We start from the raw sequence: 12,922 nt of genomic DNA on the forward strand, positions 1-12,922 counted from the left end.
TGAGGATTTGAGACTCATGAAACCATCCTAGTATCAGCTATCACACTTGCTGGACAATTATGCCCTGCATCAGAGTTATTTTACAGTTATAGAGTAGGCAAAGCTAAGCCTCTGCAATGGAATCTTATAGCAAATGAGAAATGTATATAACAGCCAGTTCAAACTGGAACAGTCAAGATCAAAGTGTAGTTCAGAGGAGGGGTGGGGCTTAACTTAGAATGATGCTGATTGGATGACCTTTACATGTCACATCCTGTCTTGATGACTCACACCAGAGTAGATGGTTTCTTCCTCTCTCTGTTCTCTCCTCTGTCTCCTGGGCTTGGTACGCTTCTTGTCGGTGAACTTCAGGGCAGTGCAGTTCAAGGCATCATCGTCAACGTGGAGCTATGGGGATGAAACACAGACTCCCTCAATTCAAACGCTATGTCAAAGCTAATGCTGTAATATTTAGCTTTAATACTTTTATCCAGTCTCACTTTTGATACAGCAATTCTGCTAACCTGTAGGTTTGAGGTGTTGGCATGAGGATTCCCATACTGGCTTTGCTGAGAAGGGGTCCCCACTAAAAGACAAATGACAAAACCTGTAAAACACTTGAAACCTGTTACTGTTTACTTATTAAAAGGCTTACTACCATGTCTTATGTTCTTCTTAATTAAGAAATTACATCAGAGTACCTGTAAATAGGTTGCTGTGTGTGTGATGGGGTCCTAGTGGCTTGACAAGAGAAAAAGCTGTTCATCACTGCAACATAAGGATGCCTGAATATGGCCTAAATAAATACATTCAACTTCCTTTGTCTTGATTGTTGTTAAATGCTTTATTCATCTTATCACAAGTAAGTCATTGTCAAATGAGAGTGGCAAAGAAGCAATGCACCTAATTCATTACAGTTACAGCTAATAAAGTTAACAATTAAGGCTGTGTCATTCATCCATTTCTACTGTCTGATCCCAGAGTACACCATCTCTTCCTCCGTGTTGCTTCTGTGTCTTCTAGACCTGTTCTTCTTGTTGCTCAGATTCAGAGCTACATAATGGAGACTGTCTGCATCTTGGGCCTGTGAAGAACAATAATAAAATGGAGGAGAATATTACTATATGTTTTTATTGTAACCCCTTTCACTCTTCTTTATATGGTAATTCAACATAAGGAATTCTATTTACCGCTGCATCTGAATAAGAGACTGCTGGACCTCTTGTCTGAGAGACGGGTCCTGAAAAGAAAGAGAGAAAAGATAAAGGTACAACTCCTTCTTCAAATACAGACACATCTGGTGATGTGAAAGAAGAGCAACTTCTATGGACTTTACCTGCTACATACATCATTCATTTATTTGTTATGGACTTCACTTACCTCTACACTGCAGACACTTTCTCTTGTTCATCTTGTAGATGATGCTACCAAGGACAATGATCAGGATGAACGAGAGACCCAATGCTGCACTCAGGCAGTACACCAAGAGAAGAGGGTCTGCGCCATTGTCTGGGAAAATAAATATGATGATTGAAGTATAGTAACTATATGGATGATTGCACGTTTTCTTATGTGATCTAAATAACTAGTACTGGATACAGTTTGATTACGCAATAGTTATGAACAAAACTGGACGATGTATCACGTACCCTTAGTCTCCAGCCTAGTCGAGTTCCAGAACAGTATCTCCCCACATGAGGCCACTGCACAGAAGTAAGTCCCAGCATCAGAGAGGCTGAGGTTCCTCATGGGGAGGTTGTAGACACAGCTCTGCGTAGGAGACCCAGCCTCAGGGCTCTTCTCACACTGATCATTACTGTCTCCATGAGTTTAAATGATTCCTGGATGGGATTCTCCTGAGCCATTTCTGAACCAATACACACTGTGTTCTTCTGCACAGGTCTCAGTGTGTATTGTACAGTTCAGAGTCACAGACTCTCCTGGCTGGACTGACTCAGACACAGGCTGCTGTACAACTGTCTTGCTGTTGGATCCTTAACCTGAAAAGAAGCATCATGTCAATAACACTTTTGATTATCTAGAAATTCAAATTCAACTCTGGACCTTAAAGTCAGTTCCACAGCTTTTTTCATTGTTCCCCTCTAATCAGTGACTGATTTAGACCTGGGACACCAGGTGCGTGCAATTAATGATCAGGTAGAACAGAAAACCATCAGGCTCCGGATCTCGTAGGGTAAGAGTTGAATACCCCCGAACTAGAACATTCCTACCTCACGTGTTGTACCATGATATCATCTCATTATGAAAATTCATTCTAAAAGAGGCAGTACATTTTGTTACTGCAATTATTCAGTCCTATAGCTATGCTTCTACTACCTTTATCTATAAATACACATTTTAGACTTTCTGAAAATAAGAACTATCTCTGTACCTTTTACAATGAGAATTGCTCCATCTTCAAAGTGCACCATGTTGTTATAAGCATTTACACAGTAGTATGTTGCTGAATCAGACAGTTGCATGTCTGAGATCCTTTGGTGGTCTATTCCTTTGCCACTTTGCACTGAGAAGCGAGGGTTATCCTTAAACTCATGGTAAAACGTTTTATCACTGTTATACTTATAAAAGGTTGCTAAGATTCGAGGAAATTCTCACAATGTTTGCTGGTACCCCAATAATTGAATTCCCATGTTTCCGTCATGGAAGTAATGCAAAGTTACCGTATCTCCAACGTTGGCTGACACGAGGTGTATCGGTGAGGATTGTGCCGCAGTTAGAAGATCTAGAATATTCAGAAACATATTATTTAGACAAATATATTAGCAGTTACAGTGCATTCGGAAAGTCTTCAGAACATTTGACTTTTTCCACATTTTGTTACGTTACAGCCTTATTTTAAAATTGATTAAATAAATGTTTATCCTCCTCAATCTACACACAATACCCCATAATGACGAAGCGAAAATAGGTTATTAGAATGTTTTGTTTTTCAGTCGCAGGGACTGGGAGACCACACTGCGTGCACAATTATTAGGCACATTGTATTCCTCGTGATTAATTTTATTGTTGAACAAAAACAATGCTCTCAGTCAATCCAAAATGTTATTGAATCTCAAACCTGAATGTTTAACAAAGGAAAAGTGAGTTTTGTCTTTCTCAGGGAAATATATAAGTGTGCACAATTATTGGGAAACTATTAGTATGCAGAATTATTAGGCAACTAAATTACAAAAATAATTTCTCTCAACTCACTTGTTTATTCTCAATTTTTAGAGTAAGTGTAACAGATAAGTAACACAAAATGATAATTATATAACATTTTTGGCCTTTCAAAAATATTCAGTGACCAATATAGCCACCCTTATTTTCAATAACTGCCATGAGCCTTCCATCCATGGAGTCTGTCAGTTTCTTGATCTGTTCATGATCAATTTTTGCTGAAGCAGCAACCACAGCCTCCCAAATGCTGTTCAAAAAGGTGTATTGTCTTCCATCACTGTAAATCTCACATTTGAGAAGGGCCCACAAGATCTCAATAGGATTTAAGTAAGGTGAGGAAGGGGGCCAGGTCATTATTCAGGCATCTTTGAGGCCCTTGCTGGCTAGCCAAGCAGTGGAGTACTTGGATGCATGTGATGGAGCATTGTCCTGCATAAAGATCATGGCCTTCTAGAATGCTGAGGACTTCTTCCTGTACCACTGTTTGATGAAAGAATCTTCCAGAAACTGGCAGTAGGTTTGGGAGTTGAGTTTCAGTCCATCTTCAACCCGAAAAGGTCCAACTACCTCATCCTCAATGATAGCAGCCCATACCAGTACCCCTCCTTCACCTTGCTGGCACCTGACTCAAAGTGGTGCCCTGTGTCCATTACTGATCCAGCCACGGGCCCATACATTTGGTCCATCAAGAGTCACTTTCATTTCATCTGTCCATAAAACCTTTGAAAAATCTGTCTTCAGGTATTTCTTTGCCCAATCTTGACGCTTCAACTTGTGAATCATATTCAGTGGTGGTCTTGTTTCAGTCTTCTTGACCTTGGCTATGTCTCTGAGCACTTGACACCTTGTACTTCTGAACACTCCAGGTAGGTTGCAGTTCTGGAATACGGTGGCACTGGAGGATAATGGGTTCATGGTAGTTTGACGTTTAATTCTTCTCAAGTCTTTTGTAGTTAATTTGCGCCTTTTCTTCCCCATGCGTTCTTTGCGCCCCAGTTGGCTTTTCGCAAACAAAACGTTTAGCTATTTAAAGAGTGTCGCATCCGTCTGAAAGGCATTTTACATTTTTGGCTTTTCAGTGTCAGTAAATTTCTTTTTTGGCGCATTTTACCTGAGGTAATGAGGCTGGCTAATAACTATGCACACCTTGATATAAGGTGTTATTCACTTTCGCAAACACCCTCCCTCATTACACGAATACATATCACCTGAAAATGAGTAAATCCAATAAGCATTGAAGTTTATATGGTTTGGAGTTCGAAAATGTGAATAGAAACAATGATAAGATCAGAATACTCACTAGCCTAATAATTGTGCACGCAGTACAGTCAGGATCGAGGGAAAGAAGAACGGAGCAAAGTACAGAGAGATCCTTGATGAAAACCTGCACCAGAGCGCTCAGGACCTCAGACTGGGACAAGGTTCACCTTCCAACAAGACAACGACCCTAAGCACACAGCCAAGACAATGTTGTCTCTCTGTTGAACTCGATGGTTCTATTGTGAAGTTATCCAGGGGTGTAAGACTCCTCCAGAGGTCACAATGTCATTTGTAGTAGAGCTTTTCTGTCTTGGAGTGCTCGTTAGACTAGATACCTCAGGTGTACCACACGGTGGTGAGAGGGGTCTGTTCCCTACATTACATACACAGCTGCAGAATGTGAATATTTGGTCTAGTCTTTACCTTCTTCACTCGTTGAGAGTTTCAGAGGGTTTTACCATTTTCAGCCGTGTAGCTACCGCTCTACGCTGTCTGATCTTGTAGTTTTAACCATTTCAACGTCTGGACCACGGCCTCACGTTCTCTGGTCAATTGTAAATTATTGGTGAGGCCTTTAAGCACTCTGGCCTTGGAGGACTTCCGTCATGTTGACACGAACTGTGAGCTCACTTGGGCGTGTCTCCTGAGAGACGGGGTTTGGCTATCTGTCAGCCATGTGCCGTGCTGATCTCACACCATTGATCCTCAACCAAGGAGGATGGGAACTTGTTCTCTGTATGGGGGAGGGGGATGTGAGTGTCGTGCGATCAACACAACTAAATGAAGACAACTCATTACAGAGGAGCGATGACGTGAATAAAAAGGTTGTGTGCCTTATGCAACTACTCACTGGAACTCAATACAAAAAATGACACGTAAATACATGAGCCATTGTCTTCGTCATATAGAGATCATTCTGCTACCCATTTAATTTGGAATGATTGTGTGGCTCCTCCTGGTAACTAAGCTAGACATATGTCTATTTTACACCATTTTAAAGACAAGACTCTCGTTAACCTGTTGGGATAGGGGGCAGTATTGGCACACCCGGATAAAAAACGTACCCGATTTAAACTGGTTACTACTCTTGCCCAGAAACGAGAATATGCATATAATTAGTAGATTTGGATAGAAAACACTCTAAAGTTTCTAAAACTGTTTGAATGGTGTCTGTGATTATAACAGAACTCATATGGCAGGCCAAAACCTGAGAAGATTCCATACAGGAAGTGCCCTGTCTGACAATTTGTTCTCCTTCTGTAGCATCTCTATCGAAAATACAGCATCTGTGCTGTAACGTGACATTTTCTAAGGCTTCCATTGGCTCTCAGAAGGCGCCAGAAAGTGTAATGGGGTGTCTGCTGTCTCTGTGCGAAGAACAGCAGGAGAATTTGTTAGTGGTCAGCCTGGGAACAGTGAGACTGAGAGGCGCATTCACGAGAATTCTCCATGTTTTTCTTTCATCCTTTGAATGAATACAACTTCGCCCCGTTGGAATATTATCGCTATTTTACGAGAAAAGTAGCATAAAAATGGATTTTAAACAGCGTTTGACATGCTTCGAAGTACAGTAATGGAATATTTAAAAATAAATTGTCATAAAATGCGCTCGCGCGTCACCCTTCGGATAGTGACCTGAACGCATGAACAAAATGTAGCTATTTGATTATAACTATGGATTATTTGGAACCAAAATAGCATTTGTTGTTGAAGTAGAAGTCCTGGGAGTGCATTCTGACGAAGAACAGCAAAGGTAGTCCAATCTTTCTAATAGTAATTCTGAGTTTAGGTTGTCCCAAACTTGGTGGGTGTCAAATTAACTAGCCTGTGATGGCTGGGCTATGTACTCAGAATATTGCAAAATGTGCTTTCGCCGAAAAGCTATTTTAAAATCTGACACCGCGATTGCATAAAGGAGTTCTGTATCTATAATTCTTAAAATAATTGTTATGTTTTTTGTGAACGTTTATCATGAGTAATTTAGTAAATTCACCGGAAGTTTGCGGTGGGTATGCTAGTTCTGAACATCACATGCTAATGTAAAAAGCTGGTTTTTGATATAAATATGAACTTGATTGAACAAAACATGCATGTATTGTATAACATAATGTCCTAGGAGTGTCATCTGATGAAGATCATCAAAGGTTAGTGCTGCATTTAGCTGTGGTTTTGGTTTTTGTGACATATATGCTTGCTTTGAAAATGGCTGTGTGATTCTTTTTGGCAGGGTACACTCCTGACATAATCTAAAGTTTTGCTTTCGCTGTAAAGCCTTTTTGAAATCAGACAATGTGGTTAGATAAAGGATAGTCTTGTTTTTAAAATGGTGCAAAATAGTCATATGTTTGAGAAATTGACGTTTTTGCATTTTTGAGGTATTTGTAATTCGCGCCTTGTAGTTTCTGGGCAGGAGTAGTAACCAGATTAAATCGGGTACGTTTTTTATCCGGCCGTGAAAATACTGCCCCCTTTCCCGAACAGGTTAAAAAAGAGAGTTTGAGACAACTGCAAGTGTTAGTCAATTGAATGTACTCTATGCATGCTATTATGCACATCATGTAATCAGGATGCAATGTCCCTGCAAACCTACCAGTGAATATTGAAGAATATGAGTGAAAATCAAACAATACATTTAAATTACAGTGAGTTAATGTTTTATTTGATCTAAAATGCACAACTGTATCACATCAGGAATGTAAAAAGGAGTATGGCAAAATACAAGCAAGTGAACCAATGTTCACTGTGTTCTCAGTGTGTATTGTACAGTTCAGAGTAACAGAGTCTCCAGGCAGAACTGAGCACAGTCATGTTTTTGGAACCTGAAACTGACAAAAAGGTCAATTAACCAATAGAATTTCTAGAATATCACGATAGTAAGTGTTCTAGCTGATCATTTGTTCAAATAAAATCTGATTTAGAGAATTTCTTATATTTACACAGTAATATAAAAAAATCTGATTTAAAAAACAAACTTTCTCTCCACCTTTTTTCAATGAGAATGTCTCCAAACTCCATCTTATTGCTAGAAGAGCTCCCAGAGTAGTGTTAACCCTTGCAAGGCTGCCGGCCAAGATGGCATCCCTAGTTGCTTCCAAAGAGCATGCGCAGACCAGCTGGCTGGTGTGTTTACGGACATATTCAATCAATCCCTATCCCAGTCTGCTGTTCCCACATACTTCAAGAGGGCCACCATTGTTCCAGTTCCCAAGACAACTAAGGTAACTGAGCTAAACGACTATCGCCCCGTAGCACTCACTTCCGTCATCATGAAATGCTTTGAGAGACTAGTCAAGGATCATATCGCCTCCACCCTACCTGACACCCTAGACCCACTCAAATTTGCTTACCGCCCCAAGAGGTCCACAGACGATGCAATCGCAATCACACTGCACACTGCCCTAACCCATCTGGACAAGAGGAATACCTATGTAAGAATGCTGTTCATTGACTACAGCTCAGCATTTAACACCATAGTGCCCTCCAGACTCGTCATGAAGCTCGAGATCCTGGGTCTCGACCACATCCTGTGCAACTGGGTCCTGGACTTTCTGACGGGCCGCCCACAGGTGGTGAGGGTCGGAAACAACATCTCCACCCCGCTGATCCTCAACACTGGGGCCCCACAAGGGTGCGTTCTCAACCCTCTCCTGTACTCCCTGTTCACCCATGACTGCGTGGCCATGCACGCCTCCAACTCAATCATCAAGTTTGCAGACGACACTACAGTGGTAGGCTTCATTACCAACAATGACGAGATGGCCTACAGGGAGGAGGTGAGGGCCCTTGGAGTGTGGTGTCAGGAAAATAACCTCACACTCAACGTCAACAAAACAAAGGAGATGATTGTGGACTTCAGGAAACAGCAGAGGGAGCACCTCCCTATCCACATCGACGGGACAGTAGTGGAGAAGGTGGAAAGTTTTAAGTTCCTTTGCGTACACACCACGGACAAACTGAAATGGTCCACCCACACAGGCAGCGTGGTGAAGAAGGCACAACAGCGCCTCTTCAACCTCAGAAGGCTGAAGAAATTTCACAAACTTTTACAGATGCACAATCGAGAGCATCCTGTCGGGCTGTATCACCGCCTGGTATGGCAACTTCTCCGCCCACAACCGTAAGGCTCTCCAGAGGGTAGTGAGGTCTGCCACTGCCTGTTCACCCCGCTATCATCCAGAAGGCGAGGTCAATACAGGTGCATCAAAGCGGGGACCGAGAGACTGAAAAACAGCTTCTATCTCAAGGCCATCAGACTGATAATAACATTGAGTGGCTGCTGCCAACATGCTGACTCAAATCTCTAGCCACTTTAAGAATTAAACATTCGATGTAATAAATGTATAACTATTCACTTTAAACAATGCCTCTTTATATAGTGCTTACATACCCTACATTACTCATCTCATATGTATATACTGTATTCTACACCATCTACTGCATCTTGCCTATGCCGTTCGGCCATCGCTCATCCATATATTTATATGTACATATTCTTATTCATTCCTTTACACTTGTGTGTATAAGGTAGTTGTGAAATTGTTAGATTTACTTGTTAGATATTACTGCATGATGGAAACTAGAAGCGAGGGTTATCCTTAAACTCATGGTAGAATGTTGGGTTCCTTTCAAACTTATTCACAGTTGAGAAGAGCTGAAGTGTATCTCCCAATGTTTTCTTGTACCAAGAGAACAATACTGCCATGTCACTTTCATGAAAGCAGTGCAAAATCACTGTGTCTCCAACGTTGTCTAACATGAGACCATTCTCTTGATGTATGGATGAAGACTCAGTTCCAGCTAGCACATCAACTAGAGAACATGAAAACATATTAACTATGCTATAGGTTACCCCAAATACAACTTTAGATTGTCAAACTGTATAGAACAATAATGGGATACCTTGTGTCTCCAAATCAAGAGTGGACATCAACAGAGAAATGTAAAAGATTGACTTACCAATCTCTACGAGAAGTGGAAATATATGAAACAGTGTGATCATCTTTAAAGTTGTCATCCACTTCACAATTTGTCTTGAGTGGAAAAACTCTACTGCTATGTACAACACTTCCAAAATGGAGTTACAGGTGATTTGTCGAACTGGACACACATGTTTGTTGACCCCTCATTCAGGCACACCCATGTCTTTCTCATGTGTATAGTACAGCTCTGTCTCACAGATTATCCTGGCTGGACTGACTCATAATAGTTGTTTTATAGGTAGATTCTGATCATTATAGATTTATTACAAATTAAGGACTTATTATTGAAGTTTGGCATCCCTTATTCTTTATCAATGCAGCTACTGTAATATAAGAGATTCATAGTTGCGAACTTTTTGGAACATGCATGCTTTGACACTGTCATTCCCTACGGCTTCAATCACCACATAGTCACTTCACTTCACCTCACTAAAATCATCTATGGAAAAAACACAGCAAACACAATATGGTAGTCTTCTTTTAGTGATCTCTCATTCAGGATTTACACTCAGTAGAACAGATGGATAGAATGCCCTCCCATGATAATGTTATTGAGTAGGTCCATGGTTCTCTTGGCCTAACATCACACCTAAAATCAGGTTTTGTATTTGACTAAGAACTATTGATCACTATGTCAAATTACATAATAAATATCTCATTATGTATTTTCACAGATTTCAGTTGACTATGAAAAGATGCCTCATCAAAGTTTAGTTTACTTTCAAGAGTTAGTTTACTGTTGCTTACTAAAACGGTTAACTTGAAGAGCAAGTGGAATATAGACCAAGTTCAGTATGAGACGTAACAGCTTTGAGACATCCAGCTGAAAACCACACAAAGAGAGAAACAGAGAGCGAGAGTGGGAGAGAGAGCGAGAGAGAAAATGGTCCTCTGTGCAATAGGCCAGCAGGCCCTAACAAAGTGTAGATACAGACCACAGAGTACCTGTAAATAGGTTGTTATGATGAGTGTGAGTGTCACGTCCTGACCAGCAGAGGGAGTAATTGTATTAGTTTTGGTCAGGGCGTGGCAGAGGGTTTGTGTTGTGTAAGTATTTCTATGTTCTGTCTAGTTTAGTTTTTCTATGTTTAGGATTAGGTGTTGGACTCTCAATTGGAGGCAGGTGTTTCTAGTTGCCTCTGATTGAGAGTCCTATATAGAGGTGTGTGTTTGGTTTGGTTATTTTGTGGGTAGTTGATTTTGAACTGCTGTATGTATGTACTTAGCCTGTAAAACTGTCGGTCTGTCGTTATCTTTTTTGTTTATTGTTTTTCCGTGTTCACGTTTATTTAATAAATTATCATGATGAACATGCAACCCGCTGCGTATTGGTCCACCTTTTCTGACAGTGATTTTAACATATCGTCAGATGAAGGAGAAGACTGTGACAGGCTTCCAGTGCGTCAACCCAGTCCGACTCGGCCTGTTCCCGCTCCCCGCACTAGCCCTGAGGTGCGTGTTCCCAGGCTGGTACCACCTCTACCAGCCCCACGCACCAGGCCTCCAGTGCGTCGGCCCAGCCTCAAGAGCCCGGCACCAGTGTGCAGTCCAGAGTATCCGGCACCAGTGTGCAGTCCAGAGTATCCGGCACCAGTGTGCAGTCCAGAGTATCCGGCACCAGTGTGCAGTCCAGAGTATCCGGCACCCGTGTGCAGTCCAGAGTATCCGGCATCAGTGTCTAGTCCGGAATCGAGGGAGACTGCCTGCGACCCGGAACCGAGGGAGTCTGCCTGCGACCCGGAACCGAGGGAGTCTGCCTGCGACCCGGAACCGAGGGAGTCTGCCTGCGACCCGGAACCGAGGGAGTCTGCCTGCGACCCGGAAGCGAAGGGGTCTGCCTGCGACCCGGAATCGACGGAGTCTGCCTATGACCCGGAACTGGGTGAGTCTGTCTGCGACCCGGAAGCGAAGGGGTCTGCCTGCGACCCGGAAGCGAAGGGGTCTGCCTGCGACCTGGAATCAACGGAGTCTGCCTATGACCCGGAACCGGGTGAGTCTGTCTGCGACCCGGAACCGAAGGAGTCTACCTACGACTCGGAACTGAAATTGACTAACTGTGTGGTAAATGAGTCTGCCTACAGCATGGAAAGGAGGGAACCTGCCCACGAGCCACAACTTGAGTCTGTCTACGACCCGGACCCCAATGAGTCTGCCTACAACCTGGAGGGCAGGAGGCCAGAACCAGAGCCACCTCCAGGATAGGTGGGTTGGGGAGGGGGGGGTGTAGCACAGTGCCGTCGTTGACGGCAGCCACCCTCCCTTCCCTCCCTGTAGTTTAGGGGGATTTTTCTGTTTGTTTTTGGGATTTTCTGTGTTTTTCTTTTGAGGTGCATTCAGGGTCTGCACCTTTAGGGGGGGTACTGTCACGTCCTGACCTGCAGAGGGAGTAATTGTATTAGTTTTGGTCAGGGCGTGGCAGAGGGTTTGTGTTGTGTATGTATTTCTATGTTCTGTCTAGTTTAGTTTTTCTATGTTTAGGATTGGGTGTTGGACTCTCAATTGGAGGCAGGTGTTTCTAGTTGCCTCTGATTGAGAGTCCTATATAGAGGTGTGTGTTTGGTTTGGTTATTTTGTGGGTAGTTGATTTTGAACTGCTGTATGTATGTACTTAGCCTGTAAAACTGTCGGTCTGTCGTTCTCTTTTTTGTTTATTGTTTTTCCGTGTTCACGTTTATTTAATAAATTATCATGATGAACACGCAACCCGCTGCGTATTGGTCCACCTTTTCTGACAGTGATTTTAACATATCGTCAGATGAAGGAGAAGACTGTGAAGGTGAGGGGGTGTTAGTTGCATGAGAAGAGAAGAAAACTGTTCAACCCTACAACTTAAAGTGGAACTGACATAGTTTAAACTACTTCGCAGAAATCAAACAAACAGATAATCATAATATCAGATCAAAATATCAATATCGCACTTCATGCTTCAAAACCATCTTTATAACAGGTTTTAAAAATAGGTTCTACTTTACTCAAAATTACATTACGTAGAGTAAAGCATTGTTATCAGAATTAAAATGATGTATTCAATGCATGATTAATAAAATTCACCAATAAATCGCTAAGTTGTCTGATAAATATTGCCAGGTTGTAAATCACAGCTAGTAATGTTACATTGTTTGCTGCCTCCAGCCATTTAGGGGATGAACTGTTTCAGTTTCATGCAGTTGGAGTGCAGCATAACTTGAATGTACTGCAAAGACTGAGTCCAAAATAAAAAATGTTTTTACAGCACTAATTTTGCAGTGTAACTGCATTTAGAGTACAGTATATATATTCCAATATGTTGGAGAAAAACAAACGAAAAGGGCAATGATTGGCAATCTCAACACAATAAATCTAGCTATGCAGTAACGTTATGTGGCTAAGGCTTTAGCTTATTTTTATGTAGGCCTACTTATTTAGGAAGCTAGCTGTATGTCTTGAAAGCTAGCCAAGCAATGTAGCTAGCTAAAACATAAAATGGCACAGAGCCTTGAACTGTAGCTAGCTAGCTGCTGGAAGAATGTTATGTTATCACCTGG

The 12,922-nt window shown here is 41.9% G+C and overlaps 1 pseudogene; it reads right to left on the reverse strand.

Annotated features, from left to right (window-relative positions):
• Positions 1–943: 943 nt before the first annotated feature.
• Positions 944–9,433, reverse strand: LOC106577676 (uncharacterized; annotated as a pseudogene).
• Between the last annotated feature and the right edge of the window lie 3,489 nt (positions 9,434–12,922).

The sequence above is a fragment of the Salmo salar genome, chromosome ssa18 (genome assembly GCF_905237065.1).
Source record: "Salmo salar chromosome ssa18, Ssal_v3.1, whole genome shotgun sequence".
Classification (NCBI taxonomy): domain Eukaryota; kingdom Metazoa; phylum Chordata; class Actinopteri; order Salmoniformes; family Salmonidae; genus Salmo; species Salmo salar.